The sequence below is a fragment of the Bos javanicus genome, chromosome 15, assembly GCF_032452875.1.
Source record: "Bos javanicus breed banteng chromosome 15, ARS-OSU_banteng_1.0, whole genome shotgun sequence".
Classification (NCBI taxonomy): domain Eukaryota; kingdom Metazoa; phylum Chordata; class Mammalia; order Artiodactyla; family Bovidae; genus Bos; species Bos javanicus.
Genome location: NC_083882.1, coordinates 36,070,107 through 36,094,822, shown reverse-complemented (window position 1 = coordinate 36,094,822; position 24,716 = coordinate 36,070,107). Strand labels below are relative to the sequence as shown.

Here is a 24,716-nt window from a genome sequence, read left to right as displayed (position 1 = left end):
CCAAGAAGCTTCACATCACAGAAATCTGTTTCTTATACCCTCCTTGGGAATTTATATAGGGCTCTTTAAGTTGACATCAAGATTTAAATACCATTCAATATACCTGGGAGATACATCATTCCTGTTTGAACTAACCACATCTATACAGCCTTAAAAATGTATACTTTCAAGGTTACATAGCATCGCTGAAAGCCTAACTACAATGACACCTTTCACATGAGGTGGAAAGAGATTAGGTGAATCTTGCATTTACTCTCTACATTCTTACATTTCCTCCCATCCTGGAAAACAGATGGAAGGACATAATAAGGCTTTTTAAAAGATGACACTAGGAATAAAAGGAAATGAAATAGTTGATAGTGTCATGCAAATACCAATGTTTAAACAAAAAAAAACTTCTTGACAATGATATTTGTAAAGGAAAAATTCAAGCAATAAAACTGAACTAAGTGGAAAGAGGTCACTGCTGAATGACCAAACCAAGCCCCAGTGCCTGGCACCTGCCAGGATAGGAGCTCCTTGGGTTGGCCTGACTCCTCCCACAAGCTATCTCTAATTAGAGTGACACAAGTCTTCTCAAGTAAAAAAACTCAGCAAGGCATGTAACAATTACTCTAGCACAAGGATCGAAATTAAGGATCAGTCTCAGAAGAGAAAGAAGCGCATTCTCTTTGTATAGGAGGAACAGAAACCAAAAAATCTAGACTATGAAACCTATATTTCTGGAGAGAATTGTTAGCATAGAACAGTTGCGATATTCCAACAGAATGATAAAAAAAATGGGACAGCCTTTTTCATGGCATTCAGTCTCAGGGTAAGATGTAAGAGGTCTCAGAATAAGATGTAAACAGGTTTGAAGTGCTCTAAGAACTTAGGAAAATTTTATCAGTTAAGGATATAATCAAGAATAATATTCCAGATAAAGTAAAACCATGCTGATGTTCTACAGTGGGAAGAGATGTAATCTGAAATCAAATGAACTGTGTTTGAATCCCAGCTCTGCCTTTTTCTGCCTTTCATTCCTTGCATCTTTCCCTTATCTTTTGTTGTTGTCGCTCATTTGTTTATTTATTCAACAAATATCTACTAGGAACTTAGTATGTGTCACACATTGTGCTAGAAACTGAGTGTACAGGTTTGAACAAAATAGTCATGGTATCTGCCCTGACAGGGCTCATAGTTTAGTGAAGAAAACTATAAACATTAATAAACATACAAAAACAAGATAACTACTATGAAGGTAAAAAAATACATCAGAATTTAGAGAAAAGTACCAGGGGTTTGAGGGATTTGTTAAAAGGATTAAAGATAACAGGTAGAAGTGCCTTGCCCAATGCCTAGAAAACACAGGTGTTCAACAACACACAGCTGTTTTTAACCTAGTGAAAGAAAGTGAAAGTGAAGTCACTCAGTCGGGCTCGACTCTTGCGACCCCGTGGACTGTAGCCTACCAGGCTCCTCTCTGTCCATGGGATTCTCAAGGCAAGAATATTGGAGTGGGTTGCCATTTCCTCCTCCCGGGGATCTTCCCAACCCAGGGATCGAACCCAGATCTCCCACTTTGCAGGCAGACACTTTAACCTCTGAGCCACCAGGGAAACTCTACCAAATATAGACACTTGATTCCTTCCCCTTCCTCTCTTGACAGAGAAACTGGGAAATGTTAGAGCACTGGCAGGTGCTGCTGGGGGACGGTGTCAGTCTGCTCACTCCAGACACTACAGACTAATGCACGGCGTGTTACTCTGTCAGTGCTCTCTATAATCATCACTTCGGTCGATCCACAACTTTCTTCCAGGAATATCTGGATTTCATCTCCTGTTTAGTATCCTTGAGATAATTTGTAAATGTTTCCTTTCGGTTGCATGGGATAATTAACCCCCTCTAACCTTAAATCAAACTATTCTCAAGAAACAACCCATAGCAAGAACTGAGACGAATGCATCTTATGTGAAAGACTCGCCAGAAAAACACAACTAAGGACTTCCCTTCAGGTTGTAAGTACACAATTGCACAGAGTATCTCGCTGCAGGAAGACTTTCTGAAAACTTAAAAGTTCTCCTTTTAGACCGCGATATTCCTTTATCTTGTTCTTAGTAAGCAAACACTCAACATGCCTTAAAATCTGACAAATTTCACTTCAGGTTTAGTAAACTGCTGAGTCAATAAAAGATTATAATTTCTTTTGAATGATCATCACTTCACAATAGTAAAACTAATTCTAACAGTTCCTCAGTTTCTTTAATTGTATACAATAAATGAGAGTGCTCTTAGTTCATATAAGAAATCCACTGAGGATTCTTTAGTCCTCAATCAAAAAGGTGACCTTGCATACAGCTTAAGGAACACATGTTATGTATTATTTTACAGGTGGGCAAGCAGCATACATACTAATTGAAAAGAAACTATCTCTAATTGAAAGAAAGGATAGAAAGGATGGAGGGAAAGAAAGGAAGAGAGGAAAGGGATGTAGAAGGAGAAAGGAAAGGAAGATGCATCACACTAAAAGTCACTGTATGGAAGTGTGATTTCAAAGAGTTTGCCACTGTCCAAAACTAAAAACATTATATACCATAATTGAAACCTACTTCATGTGATTCTTTGTCCTGGAAGACATAGGGATGCTACTTGGTCATGGTTACCATGAAACCTTTCTAAAGGTCTCCCGTGTAAAATAAGAAGAGTGATACATAAATGGTTATTTTCATATATATCTATAGTAATCTTTACCCAGATAAAGCAAAACTGTTCTCATTGTTTCTGCCTTCTCCCCTCCCCCCGCCCCAGGGAGGTAGCTATTTCCTAAAATTCCTACTGTTGTCCTTAGAATGCACTGAACTGAAATCAATAAAACTGAAATAATTACGGGGTGCAGGGAACTACAGAACCCCTTTTAAATTACTATTGTCAGATCCAAACAAATATTTCTGCATCTTGAAAAATCAGTCCTCAAATCCATTTTATGATTTTATAAAAATCTATTTCAGTCAGTTCCTATTTCACTAATTTCTCTCCTTTTTTCTCTTCTTCTCAATTACTGCAGTAAAATTGGAGGGAAGGGTATTTCTCCCATTTGTTCAACCATATCGTCTCCTCAGAAAGGTCCAGACCCTCAAAGTTTTTTGAAACTCAGCTCTCTAGTTTATACCCACATTTTCCATGCTTTACTTTCTCAGCCTTCCCCCAGATATTGCCTCGCAGCTATCTATCCTGTGACTGCAAGTCCAAGAAAAAATTCTTGTAATTAGTCACAAAATCAACAGCAGCTTCCACACACTGCCACTATGAGGGTCAAAGCCCAGAATCTCCTAAAGTTGTCAACCATTCAATGAGTATGCACTTGATACTTGCTATATCAGGTATCAAATTATGTGCAACAATCTCACCTTAACCCATTATAATTGATGATGCCATATATATGTAATAATTGGAAGAAAAATCACATTCACAAGAGAACAACATCTGTATTTCTTCTATACGACGGTCAGTGAAACTCAGAACACAAGTGGTAATAACTGAAACCAAGTCATAGGCTTGTTACCAGCTGCCATAGCTTTAAGAAAAAATAATCTACAGTCTGACTAATGTAGTCAGTTATAGGGGTACAGACTTGGAGTCCATTGATGCTAATGCTTAATTATCTACCATAGGTGGGTCAAAAAGGTAAAAATAATAATTAAGTGTCCAACATACCATTTTGTTGTATTTGTGCTTTCCAAAGGTATAAAAGAGCCCAAAGGTGAAATAAATATAGAAAATCTGCTTTTATTAATGAATTCATTCACTTAAGCTTATATAAAACTGTGTGAGTTGAAAAGAAAGAGAAAGAACTAACTCCAGTAAGTCTGTATTCAAAGAAAACTCCACCCACATAAACTCTCCATAACAAATCAATTTTTAAATCCTTAGGTTAGTGATCATCTTTTTTCCTCTTGAAAGTACCTGCTAAGCAAATAATAATACAAACAAGAATTTTATCATGTGGATAGACTTTTTGACTGATTAAACATTAAGGGTAAGTCTTTTTTGCCAGTCATTGATGAGAGATAATGCTTAGGAAATTAACCTTTTTACATAATAATTGCCTTGCGTCTTTGAAAAACTCCAGTAAGAAATATGAAGAGAGAGAGGCAGAGAACAGGGCAAAAGGAAAAGAGAGATGAAGGAAGGGAGAAAGAGAATGCAGAAAATGCTTTTATCTTTACTGGAAATATTTCACTCACATTTTAATCTTTGGCACTAGCAAAAATTTGGTGAAATGACAAGCATTTATACCCATACTCCATGATAACATAAAATATGTATTTCAGATAAAACTATGTGCTGAAAGTTATATATAGAGACAAACGTACAACAAAATGCTCTAGATTTTGTTGATTATTCAATCTTTACAAACTGAGTAGTTGCTAAAATATTTCTAAATGCTTGAATAAATCGGTGGTTTTATTTTTTCCTGAATTATAAACATGACAATATTTCTCATCTTAAAGATTATTGTATTACAAAATAATAGCTAGTAGGAATCTGTGCATAATTAGTACTTTTATGGACACTCCCTTGCTTCCCTGTATTTGAGACCACCACTCAGTTCAAATTATGGCTTTATTTGCCCTTCTCCATAATGTACTTAATTCCTTTAAATATTAACAAAGTGTATGCAAGAATACTGGAAGATGATAAAGCCTATCTTCTTGGTTATAAAGTTCAGAAAGCAGCTTTTGGGAGGAATATTCAAATTTATTAGCTGTTCTTAGCAAACTGCCCTCAAGCCCCACATTGTTTCCAATCTCAAGTTAAGAAGAATTTTTCTCCATTGGGCACTGAATCACTTTAATGTTGACTCTTGTGCAGCTCTACTCCACCTTCAAATGTAGCCAGTAAATTCAGCTTTACTACAGTTCTATAAAAATGTGAAAGAACCATAATAGCATCTAAAAAAGAGCTGTTGGCACTATATTAGTTTAGAGCAAACCCTAAACTGAATACTAATGCAAAATTTAATGATAGTTTGCCTAGTTGCCAAAAGAGTTACAATAATTATTTTGCCATAATGTAAAATTATCTTGAAGGCATCTGAGAATATTACTGTGTAAGACACAGAAAAAGTCCCCGAAGTGTCATTGTTCTCATGAGGTCTCTCAATGTAAATAAATCATCGACATATTATCTTCACTGAAACACTGTCTTCTGATTAGAGGATTGCCTTAATGAGTGCAGAAACATTATAAAGAGACCACTCTGCTTCTTTAGTAAGTCAGCTTCCTTGACTGACATCCAGTATGGATCCACCTCACCCCAAATTCCACTTGACAGCAAATATCGTGATTTTGAGGTTCCACTAAAACATTCAAACAGAATCAATACAATTTTACTTCCCTTTTCCCTTATTATCACAACCAAGTTTTTGGAGTTGAAAAGGAAACCAAGATCAAATTTAGATACGTTGTTTGAAATTAGCAAAGATGAAACACTTCAGTGCCAGACAAAAGCCCTGATTTTAAGAGTAGGTTTTTGCCTTCCCTGAAATGCCTAGCTCAGGCAGTGTATTTTTATGACTGCAGATATTGGCATGTTTCACATTTAAGATTATGACACACCAACTTATTTTGAAATTTTTAAAATCCTCCACTGCACATGTTTCCAGAGCTTCATGACTATCCCTGATAATTGAGCAATTAACTCGAAATTACCAAATGTGCTGTGATGGCACAATATGTAGTAAGTAACATGGAAAAATAAAGAGCAGAGGAACTTAGTACAGTAAAAAAAATTAATAAAGGGTAAAATAGGCCATAATAATAATAATAATAGTAGTACTGAGTAAGTTTTAATGGTCCCAGGTCTTAGTAGTTTAATGGTGCCAGTAAAATGGTTTAATGAAATAAGTCCAGAGTATTACAAATTTTTAGAGCAGTTTATTCTGGTGATACAAAAAGGAAGTTTCTTTCTAAGTGGTCTTGTGTAATAAATACACAGGGATTCGTCCAAAAAGTAAGTGTGGGAGTTTCATTAGACAAAAAGGACAAAACAATGGGGTTAAAAATCCTGACAGGCAGGTTGTTAAGAAACACAAACTTTCAAAAAAACAGATGCAAAGTTTTCCTTTAAGATAGACAAACTAAAACTCTATGGCTAAAGATGATTCAAGAAGTCATCAAGCTATTGTGAACATGTTTGCAAATCAAAAATTAAGATACACGGCTTGACATCAAGAGGAAGGATGAAACTCAGCTGTACTAGAAAAATCAGAATGCCTCTTCACTGTTCATCTCATCAGCGTCTCTAAAACTGGGCTCTTCTGGCTAAAACCATAGTATGACCATGAAGAGTAGTTCTTTAGTACTTAAATATAGCCAGTGAAGCAAATTCCATAAACCTAAATCCTACCTTATTTCGGTGGCAGGCCACCTTAAAAGTTTGCAAGAAAAACCAACAATTTAGAGAGTCAGAGAGTGAAAAGAGATTCAAAGTACAGCAAATATAAGGACACTATTTAAAAACCTTTTTTTCTCAAAATTCCATCAATATTGCTCGAAAACACCACTAGGAGATTAAAAATAGACCAGGCTGTCCTTTCAGGTATAAATTAGACACAGAAAGTGGAGAGAATAGAAAGAGCAAGTATCTAAGGGCACCAGTATATAAAATTTAAAAGCTTAAAATGTAATGGATATACACATTCAAATTAGCAAACTGCTTTCAATTAAAGTAGATTTCTGGCCACAGTTCACAAATGTATAGTAGCTGTATGTATTAATGTAGATACTCCAAATGTCAGTATATCTCTAATTAACATGAGCACACAACTGTGAAACTGAGAAGGCACAATTTTAAATTCCTTACATTCCTGGCATTAATGCTTTCATGGGGCAGCTCCCGTTGTCATGGAAAATGGCATTCAAGCCCTATTTGTGGATTTTCACAGCTCATCTTTTTTATTTACCTGCTCTATGTCAAGATTAGCCTGGAATAATATTTTTAAAGATAATGCACTTAGACCTACTTGTCCTTAAAATCACAGATGTTCTCACTGAAGGAGCTTTGGTCTGGGCTATGCTCAGTTTGAAACAAATTTCTCTCCATTTTAAAATACCACAAAGAGATGATTTCATGATTCTTTTTGTTTGTTTCCTAAAAATCTAAGCAATTCAAAAAATTTCAGCTGAAACATAGCATGTGGAGTTTGGAAATAAGGGGATAGGAAAATGCCAGGGAGGAGCAAATGATCCAGGAACATGAGGAAATAAAGTGGTAGATGGCTCTCCACAATCTCCTCCCTGACTTACTCTGCTTAAACTTTTCAAAAATATTTGTACAGCAACCAAGTAGAGACTGAGGTAGTGATCAAACAACAAGAGAAAGAGACCTACAATACTCTCTGAAAGAGGATAGATTGGTGTTATGGAAAAAGCACTAAATTTATACTAAATCCCTCAGTTTGAGTCCTGCTACTTTGCAAAAATAAGGATAATTCCTACTCACCTCAGAGTTTTATGAAATTTGGCCAATTAAATCTCTGCAAAAGCAAGTGTTATACCAAATTAAGATATTGTTGTTATTATTAACTGAAGCATGGAGCTAAGCAATAATCATCTTTTATACTAGACAATAAAATAATTTTGGATCTTGCTATTAGAAACCACGAACAGAGACAAATTTTATAAAAAGGCAATTTGCTAGCAAATTTCTAAAAAGACGTGGGAATCTGAAAAAGCAGTTCTATCTCTGTGTTGCTGTTGATGTTTTTCACCGATCATTAACATGCAAAACAAGGTCTTCTTATACAATGCCGATTTGGGGGAAAGGAAAAAGGTGGCTTTATTTTTAAGAAAGAAAAAAAAAACTAGAATAAAATGCTTTCAGTTTCTGAAACGATAACAGTTTTCCTTCACAGTGTTTTCCTGCTCTAACCTAGGTAGTAGATATACGTGGGTAAGATTCTAATCGGTTCTCACACACCTTTGGTGTGGTCTGTTCATTATGGATGTGCAAAACAATATCCCACCTTTCTTATCTCACAGACCACCTTCTGCACACCTTACTAAGAAACCTTCCATGGCCATGAGGTATAACTTTCTGTCTTAGATCATGTAACAAATAAGCAGTTCCAAAATATGGAAATTAAAGTTCCTAAACGAAGCCACTGTCACTGATCCTATTTGCTTGTTTTCAGGGTAAACTAAATAAACGTTTAGCTGCCTCAACATTCAGCGTAAGTGGCAGACAGTTTCTGCAATAATTAAAAGACAATGCAAGCATTCTGGATGCCATGTTAATTTTATTTGACTTATCTTAGTCATGGTATCCTGCTACATTTCTTTAATAAGAAGGTTCCACAGTTGGAAGGGAGATGGCCCATAACAAAGCTTGAGACCAGTGACCAAAGAAACGACAAACGCCATAGCCTAAATTATTGTATAGAAATTCTCAAGTCTGGAAAAAAATTACTTTAGGCATATGTGATTACTATGACTTTTACTTAAATTATTAGACAAAATCTGACTAATCTGACTACAAGTCTTTTGAGTTTTTTTTTTTAAGTTGAACTCCAGAAATAACCATACGAAAACTATACCCACAGTGCCCTTTCTATTTTTAGCCTCTCTCCTTTGTTGTTATCTAGTCACTAAGTCTTTTCATCTCTTTTGCAACCTGTGAACTGTAGCCCACCAGGCTTCTCTGTCCATAGGATTTTCCAGGCAAGAATACTAGAGTGGGTTGCCATTTCCTTATCCAGGCGATCTTCCCAACCCAGGGATCAAACCCAATTCTCCTGCATTGGCAGGTGAATTCTTTACCACTGAGCCACCAGGAAAGCCCTCTCTCTTTGTTAGGTCACAAGAAAAACATCTCAGCTAATTGGATCACCTCTGTTCAAAGCTAGTCTATGTATATCTGGTTGGGGGATTGTAGGAGAGGAGAAGCAAAAAAGTCAGGAAATACAGCCTTGAGGTGATGAGAAATGTAAACTCTATTTTAATTAAAGCCATCTTGGTTGAAATCCTGGTAATTATCTTATGTTTGCAGCTTTAAAAAATTAATCATCCTAAAAACTTACTACAAGAAATGACTGAATGATATGAGAAAAGGGAGGTAGGAGGTAAAAGAAAGGATAAAGCAACAATGATGGGATTTGTCAAATTTATTTTGACAAAGTTCAAAATTATTTCCCTCCACTCAGATTTCTAATAGGATAAGCTCAGCTCCTTGGAATCATCCTTTTTCTCAAGAGCCCTTCAAAGATACTTTACATTTCTCCATTTTCTTCACCTCCTAATCCTCACTATGATACCTTGCAGAAATTGAAAGCTTATATTTAATCCAAATGAACCATGGAGTTTAATATTTTGTGTTTTACATGAGAATTAAGTCTACAAATAATAAAATGTGAATTTATAGTCTCATAAGAACAGCATCTTATTTATTCTTAAAGCATTAAAAATATACAAAATTTATTAAACTATATTAAATATTCACACCTAGTTTTTAAGATGGTTCAAGATACCTGCCCCAAATCAATGCTGCTACTGGAAGAAAGGTAAAACTGATTTCAAAGGAATTTTCACTGCTCTCCACCTTAAATACTGAATCACTTAAACTCTAATTTATAATATTACTTTTTTCCAAATACTTTCCTGGAAGTGTACCGCCTAAAGCTCCTTTAGAGGGGTACAGAGAAGTTTCCTCTGTCTTTGTTGTTTCCAAATGTAAAAAAACACCTTAGATACCAATGGTTTGCAACAATATACACATATAAATCCCTGGAGGAGAAAATGACAATGGACTCCAGTATGCTTGCCTGTAAAATCCCATGAACAGAGGAAGCTGGTAGGCTACCATCCATGGGGTAGCAAAAAGTCAGACATGACTGAAGCAACTGAGCACACACACACACACACACACACAAACACATAAATACATCTGAAACTCAAATTACTTAAATATGATCTTATATACATACGGACATTTTTAATATCTGCCACATACTCTAAAATACATTTATATTAATAAATATATAACAATATAAAGTATTTTCATTGACCAAAGTTCATTCAATTTTTGTTTTCTTGAAATTGACCTTCTTTCCTGAGAAAAAGTATCTTTCTTCTTCAAAATACCATTTAAAATATAATAGTATTTTGATGATGGTGAAGAAGGTAGGAGGAATACTTCGATTCTGATATACATTATACATTCACTAAATGAGTCTTTGGTTCCTTAATACATAATCTCCTCATGTACTGACAACTCTTTGAATTCTGTATCATCTCACATCTTTTCAATGAGTGCAGGCTCGTAGCACTTTTCAAGTCCAGACAACCAGAAGTTATCAGGGTAAATTATTCACGTGTATATAGACTAGCCCCTTTAAGTTAATCCATTTCTACAATTGAGCCCCATCTTCAAATAGTAAGATGCGTATTCTTTCGGTCTGTTTTAGTTGGCCCTGCCGTTGTATTATTTCACTGAAAATCACAAGAAATTGAGGATTTTTTTTTTGTTCCCACCTGATATTCTTCTATACTCCTTTTAAGAAAACACTTTTTAAAAAACTAATAATACTTTAAAAACACTGTAACTGTTTCATTACACAACAAGAAGAGTAATAAGCATAATAAATGAACCAATACTTACAAATACGCACAAAAAAATCAGCCCCAGCACCCAGAAATCACTGGTAAATTGCTTTTGAATTCATGAAAGTGACCTGAAAGTTTAGAAAGAAAACGAAATGAAAAAGGATTAGTAAATTGTATTTACATGCTTTATTAAAGAATACATTCTGGCTACAAATTATACTATTTTTAACTCAGGCAGTTGTCCACTCTAACAATTTTTTCCAAGATAATACCAAAAGAAACAATTATTTCATTCTTCGTCTCTGAAGAATACAATATCTCCATTACCACTTTTAAAATATTGTCAGTAATAAAGTAGGTGTTTAAAAATATGAATAAGTAAAAACAAAAGCAAGAAAAAATTTAAGGTAATACAGGCTTACAAGTTACATTTGAAAACATGATTAATTTAGGTCTACAAGTGAAAATGAATTAGCTTCACAGAAGATAACTTGGATATGTCCAACAGAACATAACTTGTAGGTAGAATAAATAAGAAAAGATGCAGTTTTAGTTCTACCTAAGATGTGGAATCCATTTAGATGCTTAGGCTATATACAAGGCATTCTGTAGGAGCCACAATTCAATGCAAAATTCTTTTCCTTGCACACACTTTAGTTCTGGCTGAAGAGGTAACAGATGCAACTCAAACACACAGAGCTAGCCTTGTAAAAAGTTTTAACTAGCACAATGACTCACTTTATGCCTCTAAATATCTATGGTTTCCTCTCTCCAGAACCCCCATGCATTAGAAGGTAGTTTGGTAGTTTATTTTTATTGTTTGGTCTAAATACAGCACATTTTTGGTTCAACGAAAACAAAGAAACTTTGTTGCAAAAGCTGTATTCTTTCCAAAATGTGAGGATGGCTATGAGTAGTGTTCAACTGAAAATAATAATGGAACTTGGGTTCCTAATTTAGGATAGAAACTTTCCTAGACTCTGGAAATTGGTTTGATTCAATCCACATATTTTAAATTCAGCCAGTAAACATCTAGGTTAGTTAACTAACCTAGATTTAAATCTAGTTAGCTAACTAGGTTTAAATAAAATTCATTTAGAAAAAAAGTAAAGACAAAAATGGATCTCGTTCAACATCATTTATAGGAACTACTACTTCCAACATTGCATTTATACCACAAATGGCCATAATAGATTATTGTTGTTGTTGCTGTTGTTCTTCAGTCACTCAGTCATGTCTGACTCTTTGCAATCCCATGGATTGCAGCATGCCAGGCTTCCCTGTCCTTCACTATCTCCCTGAGTTTGCTCAAACTCATGTCCATTGAGTCGATGATGGGGTCCAACCATCTCATCCTCTGTTGCCCCATTCTCCTCCCACCCTCAGTCATGATAGATTAGGTACTGGGATCTGGAATTAAGTTGAGACATGAAATAAATATACAATTCAGCCCTTCCCCAGCTCCTATAACATGGTTTTGCCTAAGTGATGCATATACTTTATTCAATTTTCTAGTCAGGATTGATAAGTAATAAAGTCCTGGGCATTTAGTTAGCTTTAATATCCATGAGTAAGACATCGATTAGGTTTCCTCACCAGACCTCCTCCTCTAGTAGGAAGTGATGACTCAGGCTTCCCCAATCCAGTTTCACCAGTTTCCAACAACTCATTATTTCTATGGATGCAAGAAGTACAGGAGAGTCTGTCCAGAGGAAGGTAGTTCTATCAATTATTTTTGGTATTACACCCTTTCCCTCCTCATGGCTTTCTGATGTTTCAGGATTCAAGAGAACAGTTTTAGGTGGGACACCACCTAAACCCACATAGGGACAACCCTGTGCAGATACACGCTGTGTCCTAGTCAAAGCCAGGAAAGAATGCTGGTTCTGATATAAGCTATTCTGACATTTTATCCAACCCTGAATTATAAATTATAACTATTAAGTTATCCAAAAAATAAATCTCCAGCACAATGATATTTATCTAAAAGCCTAAACTTTGGAAGAACCCAAAAGGGATCTTAAGCACTCACATATTTTTAAAATGATCTCACCTGTGTTTCTAGCAACTATCCTAAAAAAGTATAAATTGGAATTATGCAACATCCACAATACATCCCATTTCTTCATTTGCCTTGAAACAATGAAGGACAAAATAAATCAGTTCAGTATCAGTTCAGTTACTCAGTGTGTCCGACTTTTCGTGACCCCATGAATTGCAGCACGCCAGGCCTCCCTGTCCATCACCAACTCCTGGAGTTTACTCAAACTCATGTCCATTGAGTCGGTGATGCCATCTAACCATATCACCCTCTGTCATTCCCTTCTCCTCCTGCCTTCAATCTTTCCCAGTTCAGGATGTTTTCAAATGAGTCAGTTCTTCGCATCAGGTGGCCAAAATATTGGAGCTTCAGTTTTAACATCAGTGCTTCCAAAGAACACCCAGGACTGATTTGCTTTAGGATGGACTCATTGGATCTCCTTGCAGTCCCAGGGACTCTCAAGAGTCTTCTCTAACACTACAGTTCAAAAACATCAATTCTGCGCTCAGCTTTTACAGTCCAACTCTTACAACCATACATGACTACTGGAAAAACCATAGCCTTGACTAGATGGACCTTTGTTGGCAAAGTAATGTCTCTGCTTTTGAATATGCTATCAAGGTTGGTCATAACTTTCCTTCCTAGGAGTAAGCATCTTTTAATTTCATGGCTGCAATCACCATCTGCAGTGATTTTGGAGCCCCCCAAAATAAAGTCAGCCACTGTTTCCACTGTTTCCCCATATATTTGCCATGAAATGATGGGACTGGATGCCATGATCTTAATTTTCTGAATGTTGAGCTTTAAGCCAACTTTTTCACTCTCCTCTTTCAGTTTCATCAAGAGGCTCTTTAGTTCTTCTTCACTTTCTGCCATAAGGGTGGTGTCATCTGCATATCTGAGGTTATTGATATTTCTCCCAGCAATCTTGATTCCAGCTTGTGCTTCATCCAGCCCAGCGTTTCTCAAAATAAAATGCATCCATAAAATATTGTGACTGACATGTCTAGCTTTTTGAATCACTGGACTCTTTAGTAGTTAAGATTATTAACTCTGGAAATATTTTAAATTTAGAGTAAGTCAGATTGCAGAGATTTAGGACAAATAACATTTTAACATGGACTTCCCTGGTAGCTCAGTGGTAAAGAACCTGCCTGCCAATGCAGGAGATGTAGGTTGAATCTCTGGGGTTGGGAAGGTCCCTTGGAAAAGGAAATGGCAACCCACTCCAGAATTCTTGCCTGGGAAATTCCATGGACAGAGGAGCCAGGCAGGCCACAGTCCATGGGGTCACAAAAGAGTCGGGCACAACTTAGTGAACAAACAACAATACTTTAATATGAGTCAATATGAAATCAATAAATCTCATTTGTCATATCAATCTAGTCTTGCTGCATATTTTAAAAGCAACTATGAATTTCATTATCAACTGATTTATACCATGAATCTTGTAGCAAACAAGTTAAAAAGTATAAACTTCAAAAATTACCAAGTTCATTTATAAAAATAAATACTAAGTGAAGGAAGTCACAGAAAGACAAATACGATATGAGATCATTCATATGTGAAATCTAATTTTTAAAAATATAAAATGAACTTATTTACAAAACAGAAACAGACTTACAGATTTGAGAACAAATTTAGGGCTACCAAAGGGGATTCCTAGGGGGAAGGGATAACTCAGGAGCCTGGATTGAACACACACACACTACTATGTGTAAGATAGATAACCAACAAGGACACGCTGTATAGTGCAGGAAATTCACCTCAATATCCTGGGACAACCTACATGAGAGAAGAATCTAAGGAAGAATGAATAAACGTATATACAGAACTGAATCACTTTGCTGTGCAACGGAAACTAACACAACGTTGAAAATTAACAAAAAAAAACGAAAGAAAATTAACTATACTCCAATAAAATTTAGAAATAGACTTTAAAGCATACTTTATTCTGTAGAGAATTTAGAAATAAGCAACATTTTATGATGAGCAAAGGATTAAGAATTAACTCACAAGAATTAGTACACAATTTGAAGTAAGCTACTTATTTAAGAACTATTAATAGACTAGCTTAAGCTGAAAAAACATTTCCAGAGTTTTTTTCCAGTGGCCACTTGGGTCCTGAGGAACAGCAAAAAAGTAAGAAGATAGAGATGGAAATACCATCTGTTCTGGAAAATCACAATGTTTTAGTAAAATGAATCTTCAGAACACCCAATCACCATGGATTATTCCATTCCTCTGCTAGTTCATTCATGCATTCAGAAAATATTGATCATGGATAAAGATTGCACTTGACAATACAAACACAAATTTTGTAAATAAACAAAATGACACTGTCAACTAAAACTAATACAATGCTATATGTCAATTACACCTCAATTTACAAATAAATATACTGCAAAGAAATAGAAGAAAACAATAGAATGGGAAAGACTACAGATCTCTTCAAGAAATTAGAGATGCAAAGGGAACATTTCATGCAAAGATGGGCACAATTAAGGACAGAAATGGTATGGACCTAACAGAAGCAGAAGAGATTAAGAAGGGGTGGCAAAAACACATAGAAGAACTATACAAAAAAGATCTTCCTGACCCAGATAACCACGATGCTGTGATCACTCACCTAGAGCCAGACATCCTGGAATGTGAAGTCAAGTGGGCCTCAGGAAGCATCACAATGAACAAAGCTAGAGGAGGTGATGGAATTCCTATTGAGCTATTCCAAATCATAAAAGATGATGCTATGAAAGTGCTGCATTTAATATGCCAGCAAATTTGGAAAACTCAGCAGTGGCCACAGGACTGGAAAAAGGTCAGTTTTCATTGCAATCCCAAAGAAAAGCAATGCCAATAAATGTTCAAATTACTGCACAATTTTGCTCATCTCACACACTAGCAAAGAAATGCTCAAATTCTCCAAGGCAGGCTTCAACAGTAAATGAACCGTGAACTTCCAGACATTTGAGCTGGTTTTAGGAAAGGCAGAGGAACCAGAGATCAAATTGCCAACACCCTCTAGATCATTGAAAAAGCAAGAGAGTTCCCGAAAAACATCTACTTCTGCTTTATTGACTATGCCAAAGCCTTTGACTGTGTGAATCACAACAAACTGTGGAAAATTCTTCAACAGATGGGAAAACCAGACCACCTGACCTCCCTCCTGAGAAATCTGTATGCAGGTAAAGAAGCAACAGTTAGAACTGGACATGGAACAACAGATTGGTTCCAAATCAGTAAAGGAGTATGTCAAGGCTGTATATTGTCACCATGCTTATTTAACTTATTTGGACCATGAGAAAAGCTGGGCTGGATGAAACACAAGCTGGAATCAAGATTGCTGGGAGAAATATCAATAACCTCAGATATGCAGAAGACACCAACCCTATGGCAGAAAATGAAGAAATAACGAGCCTCTTGATGAAAGTGAAAGAGGAGAGTGAAAAAGTTGCTTAACAACTCAACATTCAGAAAACTAAGACCATGGCATCTGGCCCCATCACTTTATGGCAAATAGATGGGGAAACAATGGAAACAGTGACAGAGTTTATTTTGGGGGGCCCCAAAATTACTACAGATGGTGACTGCAGTAATGAAATTAAAACATGCTTGCTCCTTGGAAGAAAAGTTATGACCAACCTAGACGGCAAATTAAAAGGCAGAGACATTACTTTGCCAACAAAGGTCCCTCTACGGGGAGGTGGGAGGGAGGAGGGTTCAGGATGGGCAACATGTGTATACCTGTGGCGAATTCATGTTGATATATGGCAAAACTAATACAATATTGTAAAGTTAAATAATACAATAAAAATTTTTTAAAAAGCTATGGTTTTTCCAGTGGTCATGTATGGATGCAAGAGTTGGACTGTGAAGAAAGCTGAGCACCGAAGAATTGATGGTTTTGAGCTGTGGGTTGGAGAAGACTCTTGAGAGTCCCTTGGACTGCAAGGAGATCCAGCCAGTCCATCCTAAAGGAAATCAGTCCTGAATAATCACTGGAAGGACTGATGCTCAAGCTGAAGCTCCAATACTTTGCCTATCTGATGCAAAGAACTGACTCATTTGAAAAGACCCTGATGCTGGGAAAGATTGAAAGCAGGAGGAGAAGGGGACAACAGAGGATGAGATGGTTGGATGGCATCACTGACTGGATGGACGTGAGTTTGAGTAAGCTCTGGGAGTTGGTGATGGACAGGGAAGCCTGGCGTGCTGCAGTCCATTGGGTCACAAAGAGTCGGACATGACTGAACAACTGAACTGAACTGAACTGAACATATTTTTTTAATCATGGCCTTTGTCCCAGAAGATTTTCCAAACAATAATCCGACCTGGACAACAGACTACTATATCTGACCATGAAGCTGACATTCTGCATATTATCTGGCTATCAAATCCTTTTCACTTTCTTAATTTACTAAGTAAAAAGTACATGGCTACAAACACTTCAATATAAAAATGTACAACGAATATAAAGAGGAAATCTACAACTGAAGAAATGTAATGTTTAATAACAAAAATATGTACAGTCTCCCTAAAAATCAACTAACTATAAATAAAATATTTTCACCTACAATATTGGCAAAATATCTTATAAACTGGGAAAAATTAGCATTTGTGAGGATGGGGAAAAAATCACTTTCATGTATTATAAATTGGGTACAACTTTACTGAATGGTAATTTGATAGACTATTAATAATTTTAACATCAATAGCCTCTGAGTTTGCAAGGCTACTTCCAAAAATTATCCTAAGGAACTAAACACAAAAATGTTAAAAGACATATACATGTAATATGCATGTTCATTACACCATTTTCTAACAACCCAAAACTGGAAATAACCTATTACCTGCGTAAATAAATTATGGTACATATATATAACACTACTCTGTACTCATTAAAAATTATTTTTTAAATCTGTATTGACACAAAAAGATGGTCACAAAATATTGTTGAATAAAAAAAGGTAACATGTGTAATAAGAGCCAATTTATATTACTAAAAAATCAAATATGTATGTATATATGTACACACGCACAGAAAGTGAAATACTATTTAACAAAAAGGTTAACACTGAGTGAGATCTAGGATTATTTTTGCTTTTTTATTCTTATGAGCTGGTGTTATTTAGATTTTTTTAAATCCTTAACATGTCTAATTTGTCCCAGAACAATAAAGCTATTTCTAAAATTCACTATATCATTTATACATTCAAAAGTAGTCACCAAATCCAGACTAACTTGCTATTAATCTAGTACCAAAAGCAAGGCATTAGTATTAGTTACAAAAAGAAAAACCTCTAAATTACAAGGCAACTTCAAACAAGTATCTTGACATCGAATGAAGAAATCATAAACATTTTCGCAGAGCATGTCCCTTCTCTATCAAAAATAGGTTATAGATCAAAGGTAAACAGCAAATAAAAACACTGCCACCTCCCTGCATAATTAGACTTTAAAAGCTTTCAAGCTGAATTTTTAAATCCTGCTTAAAGCTGTCTCTAAACCACACCCATTTCTCCTTTTAATGCCCATCCTTTTTTTTTTTAAGCAAGAAGATTCAAGTGAGTGGTTAGATTAAATGACCTTCCAACTCTGAGAGTCAATAATCTAAGGCATTTTTTTAAAGTACCAAAATGCCTTCCAAAACACCTGTAACAAAAATTTGCCTACCTTTGTATTAAATTTTTCACTTCCACTGTATAATCATAAGGGATTTGATTTAGGTCATACCTGAATGGTCTAGTGGTTTTCCTTGCTTTCTTCAATTTAAGTCTGAATTTGGCAATAAAGAGCTCATGATCTGAGCCACAGTCAGCTCCTGGTCTTGTTTTTGTTGACTGTATAGAGCTTCTCCATCTTTGGCTGCAAAGAATATAATCAATCTGATTTCGGTGTTGACCATCTGGTGATGTCCATGTGTAGAGTCTTCTCTTGTGTTGTTGGAAGAGTGTGTTTGCTATGACCAGTGCATTTTCTTGGCAAAACTCTATTAGTCCTGCTTCATTCCGTATTCCAAAGCCAAATTTGCCTGTTCCTCCAGGTGTTTCTTGACTTCCTACTTTTGTATTCCAGTCCCCTATAATGAAAAGGACATCTTTTTTGGGTGTTAGTTCTAAAAGGTCTTGTAGGTCTTCATAGAACCATTCAACTTCAGCTTCTTCAGCATTACTGGTTGGGGCATAGACTTGGATTACTATGATATTGAATGGTTTGCCTTGGAAACGAACAGAGATCATTCTGTTGTTTTTGAGATTGCATCCAAGTACTGCATTTCAGACTCTTTTGTTGACCATGATGGCTACTCCATTTCTTCTGAGGGATTCCTGCCCGCAGTAGTAGATATAATGGTCATCTGAGTTCAATTCACCCATTCCAGTCCATTTCAGTTCGCTGATTCCTAGAATGTCGACGTTCACTCTTGCCATCTCCTGTTTGACCACTTCCAATTTGTCTTGATTCATGGACCTAACATTCCAGGTTCCTATGCAATATTGCTCTTTACAGCATCACCAGTCACATCCACAACTGGGTATTGTTTTTGCTTTGGCTCCATCCCTTCAGTTCTCCACTGATCTCAGTAGCATATTGGGCACCTACTGACCTGGAGAGTTCCTCTTTCAGTATCCTATCATTTTGCCTTTTCATACTGTTCATGGGGTTCTCAGGGCAAGAATACTGAAGTGGTTTGCCATTCCCTTCTCCAGTAGCCCACATTCTTCAAGATTACCCTGGAATGTGAAGTCAAGCGGGCCTTAGAAAGCATCACTATGAACAAATCTAGGGGAGGTGATGGAATTCCAGGTGAGCTATTTCAAACCCTGAAAGATGATGCTGTGAAAGTCCTGCACTCAATTTGCCAGCAAATTTGGAAAACTCAGCAGTGGCCACAGGACTGGAAAAGGTCATTTTTCATTCCAATCCCAAAGAAAGGCAATGCCAAAGAATGCTCAAACTACCGCACAATTGCACTCATCTCACACGCTAGTAAAGTAATGCTCAAAATTCTCCAAGACAGGCTTCAGCAATACATGAACCATGAACTTCAAGATGGTCAAGCTGGTTTTAGAAAAGGCAGAGGAACCAGAGATTAAATTGCCAACATCCACTGGATCATCGAAAAAGCAAGAGAGTTCCAGAAAAACATCTATTTCTGCCTTCTTGACTATGCCAAAGCCTTTGAATGTGTGGATCACAATAAACTGTGGATAATTCTGAAAGAGATGGGAACACCAGACCACCTGACCTGCCTCTTGAGAAACCTGTATACAGGTCAGGAAGCAACAGTTAGAACTGGACATGGAACAATAGACTGGTTCCAGATAGGAAAAGGAGTATGTCAAGGCTAATTATTGTCACCCTGCTTATTTAACTTCTATACAGAGTACATCATGAGAAACACTGGGCTGGAAGAAGCACAAGCTGGAATCAAGATTGCCAGGAGAAATATCAATAACCTCAGATATGCAGATGATACCGCCCTTACGGCAGAAAGTGAAGAGGAACTAAAAAGCCTCTTGATGAAAGTGAAAGAGGAGAGTGAAAAAGTTGTCTTAAAGCTCAACATTCAGAAAACGAAGATCATGGCATCTGGTCCCATCACTTCATGGTAAATATATGGGGAAACAGTGGAAACAGTGTCAGACTTTGTTTTTTTGGGCTCCAAAATCACTGCAGATGGTGACTGCAGCCATGAAATTAAAAGACGCTTACTCCTTGGAAGGAAAGTTATGACCAACCTAGATAGCATATTCAAAAGCAGAGACATTACTTTGCCAACAAAGGTCCACCTAGTCAAGGCTATGGTTTTTCCAGTGGTCATGTATGGATGCGAGAGTTGGACTGTGAAGAAAGCTGAGCACCGAAGAATTGAGGGTTTTGAGCTGTGGGTTGGAGAAGACTCTTGAGAGACCCTTGAACTGCAAGGATATCCAACCAATCCATTCTAAAGGAGATCAGCCCTGGGTGTTCTTTGGAAGGACTGATGCTGAGGCTGAAACTCCAGTACTTTGGCCACCTCATGTGAAGAGTTGACTCATTAGAAAAGACTCTGGTGCTGGGAGGGATTGGGAGCAGAGGAGAAGGGGATGACAGAGGATGAGATGGCTGGATGGCATCACCGACTTGATGGACATGAGTTTGGGTGAACTCTGGGAGTTGGTGATGGACAGGGAGGCCTGGTATGCTGCAATTTATGGGGTCGCAAAGAGTCAGACACGACTGAGCGACTTCACTTTCACTTTTCACTTTCCTGCACTGGAGAAGGAAATGGCAACCCACTCCAGTGTTCTTGCCTGGAGAATCCCAGGGACGAGGAGCCTGGTGGGCTGCCGTCTATGGGGTTGCAGAGAGTCGAACATGACTGAAGCGACTTAGCAGCAGCAAAGAGTCGGACACAACTGAGTGACTGAACTGAAACTCAAAGAAAGAAGAGAAGCGAAAAGCCAAGGAAGAAAGGTAAAGATAGATCCAACTAAATGCATTATTTCCAAAAAATAGCAAGGAGAGACAAGAAGCCCTCTTAATGAACAGAGTATAAAACTAGAAGAGAACAGAAGGGGAAAAACTAGAGATCTCTTCAGGAATATTGGAGATATCAAGGGAACATTTTGCTGAAAAACGGGCACAATAAAGGACATAAACAGTAGAGACCTAGTAGATGCTGAAGAGATCAAGAAGAGATGGAAAGAATACATGGAAGAACTCTACAAAAAAGATCCAAATGAACCAGATTAAACAATGGTGTGGTCAGCCACCCAATGCCAGACATTCTGGAGAGCCAAGTGGGCCTTAGGAAACACTGATGTTAATAAAGCTAGTGGATGTGATGGAATTCAAGTAGAACTATTCAAACCTTAAAGGATGATGCCATCAAAGTGTTGCATTCAATATGTCAGCAAATCTGGAAGACCCAGCAGTGGCCACAGGACTGGAAAAGATAAATCCTCATCTCAATTCCCAAGAAAGGTAGTACTAAAGAATGTGCTAATCATCAGACAATTTAACTCACTTCTTATACTAGTAAAGTCATGCTTAAAATCATGCATGCTAGGCTTCAGCATTATGTGAACCAAGAACTTCCAGATGTCCAAGCTGGGTTTACAAAAGGAAGAGGAACCAGAGATCAAATTGCCAACATTCATTGGATCATAGAGAAAGCTAGGAAATTCCAGAAAAACATCTATCTCTGTTTCACTGACTACACAAAAGCCTTTGACTGTGTGGATCATAATAAACTGTGGAAAGCTATTAAAGGGATGTGAATACCAGACCATCTTACCTGTCTCCTGAGAAACCAATATGCGGGTCAAGAAGCAACAGTTAGGACCCATATGGAATAACTGATAGGTTCAAGAATGAGAAAGGAATACGACAGGGCTGTCTGCTGTCACCCTGTTCATTTAATCTACACACTGAGCACATCATGAATTATAAGCTGGAATCAAGATAGGCAGGAGAAACATCAACAACCTCAGATATGTGGATGATACCACTCTGATGGCAGAAAGCAAAGAGGAACTAAATAGCCTCTTCATGAGGGTGAAGGAGGAGAGTGAAAGAGGCGGCTTAAAACTAAAAAAAAAAAAAAACCTAAGATGATGGCATCCAGCCCCACTACTTCGTGGCAAATAGAGACAGAAAAGGTGGAAGTAGTGAGAGATTCCATAAGCCCCTTATCCTTATCCATACAGGATAAGGGCAGACAGGATGAAAACCACAATCATAGAAAACTAATCACATGGATCACAGCCTTGTCTAATTCAATGAAACTATGAGCCATGCCATGTAGGGCCACCCAAACAGACAGGTCATGGTGGACAATTCTGACAAAACGTGGTCCACTGGAGAAGGGAATGGCAAAACACTTGGTATTCTTGCCTTGAGAACCCCATGAACAGTATGAAAGATGAACTCCCCAGGTCCATAGATGCCCATCTGCCACTAGAGAAAAGTGGAGAAATAACTCCAGAAAGAAAGAAGAGGCAGAACCAAAGCAAGAACAACACCCAGTTGCGGATGTAATTGGTGATGGAAGTAAAGTCCAATGGTGTAAAGAACAATATTGTATAGGAAGCTGGAATGTTAGGTCCATGAATAAAAGTAAATTGGAAGTGATCAAACAGGAGATGGCAAGAGTGAACACTGACATTTCAGGAATGAGTGAACTAAAATGAACTGGGATGGGCAAGTTTAATTCAGATGATCATTCTATCTATTAATGTGAGCAAGAATCGCTTGGAAGAAATGGAGAAGCCCTCATAGTCAACAAGAGTCTGATATGCAGTACTTGGGTGCAATCTCAAAAAAAAAAAAAAAAAAAACCAGAATGATCTCTGTTAATTTCCAAGAAAACCATTCAATATAACAATAATCCAAGTCTATGCCCCAATCAGTAATGCTGAAGAAGTTGAAGTTGAATGGTTCTATGATGACCTACAAGACCTTCTAGAACTAATATCCAAAAAAGATGTTCTTCTCATCTTTTGAATGCAAAAGTAGGAAGTCAAGAGATACCTGGAGCACCAGCAGGTTTGGCCTTAGAATACAAAATGAAGCAGGACAAAGGCTAACAGAGTTTTCCAAGAGAACACACTGGTCATAGCAAACACCCTCTTCGAACAACACAAGAGAAGACTCTACAAATGGACATCACCAGATGGTCAATACCGAAATCAGATTGATATATTCTGATGATGGAGAATATAGATGGAGAAGCTCTATACAGTCAGCAAAAACAAGACCAGGAGCTGATTGTGGCTCAGACCAAGAACTCCATATTGCAAAATTCAGACTTAAATTGAAGAAAATAGGGAAAACCACTAGACCATTCAGGTATGACCTAAATCAAATCCCTTACGATTATACAGTGGAAGTGACAAACAGATTCAAGGGATTAGATCTGATAGACAGAGCTCCTGAAGAATCAAGACCATCCCCAATAAAAAGAAATGCAAAAAGGCAAAATGGTTCTCTGAGAACACCTGAGAAAAAAAGAGAAGCTAAAGGCAAAGGAGAAAAGGAAAGATATACCCATCAAATACAGAGTTCCAAAGAATAGCAAGGAGAGATAAGAAAGCATTGATCCTCAGTGATCAATGCAAAGAAATAGAGGAAAACAACAGAATGGGAAAGACTATAGATTTCTTCAAGGAAATGAGAGATACCAAAGGAACACTTAATGCAAAGATGGGCACAATAAAAGACAGAAATGGTATGAACCTAACAGAAGCAGAAGATAGTAAGAAAAGATGGCAAGAATACACAGAACTATACAAAAAATATCTTAATGACCTAGATAAGGGTGTGATCACTCACCTAGAACCAGATATCCTGGAATGCAAACTCAAGTTGGTCTTAGGAAGCATCACTATGAACAAAGCAAGTGGAGGTGATGGAATTTCAGCTGAGTTATTTCAAATCCTAAAAGATGATGCTGTGAAAGTGCTGCACTCAATATGCCAGCAAATTTGGAAGACTCAGCAGTGGCCACACCCTGGAAAAGGTCAATTTTCATTCCATTCCCTAAGAAAGGCAATGCAAAAGAATGTTCAAACTGCCGTGAAATTGCACTCATCTCAAACGCTAGCAAAATATTGCTCAAAATTCCCCAAGCTTGGCTTCAATAGTATGTGAACCATGAACTTCCAGATGTTCAAGATGGATTTAGAAAAGGTAGAGGAAACCGAGATAAAATTGCCAAAATCCATTGGATCATAAAAAAAGCAAGTGAATTCCTGAAAAACATCTACTTCTGCTTTATTGACTTCGCCAAAGCCTTTGACTTTGGCCACCTGATGGCCGAAGAACTGACTTACTGGAAAAGACTCTGATGCTGGGAAAGATTGAAGACAGAAGGAGAAGGGGACAATGGAGGATGAGGTGCTTGGATGGGATCACTGAATCCATGGACATGAGTTTGAGCAGGCTCTGGGAGTTGGTGATGGACAGGGAAGTCTGGCCTGCTGCAGTCCATGGGGTTGCAAAGAATCAGACACAACTCAGCAAGTGAACTGAACTGAACTGACTGACAGATTTCCTCTTCTTGGGCTCTAAAATCACTGCAGATGGTGATTGTAGCTATGAAATCAGAAGAT

The 24,716-nt window shown here is 37.2% G+C and overlaps 1 protein-coding gene across 12 annotated transcripts in view; it reads right to left on the bottom strand.

Annotated features, from left to right (window-relative positions):
* Window positions 1-24,716, bottom strand: part of SOX6 (SRY-box transcription factor 6) — an 843,047-nt gene that overhangs the window by 567,521 nt on the left and 250,810 nt on the right. For all 12 annotated transcript variants that reach the window (XM_061440698.1, XM_061440700.1, XM_061440695.1 and 9 more), the window contains one exon: window positions 10,636-10,708. The gene's annotated coding sequence lies outside the window, so the exon portion shown is untranslated. The remainder of the gene's footprint in view (window positions 1-10,635; window positions 10,709-24,716) is intronic.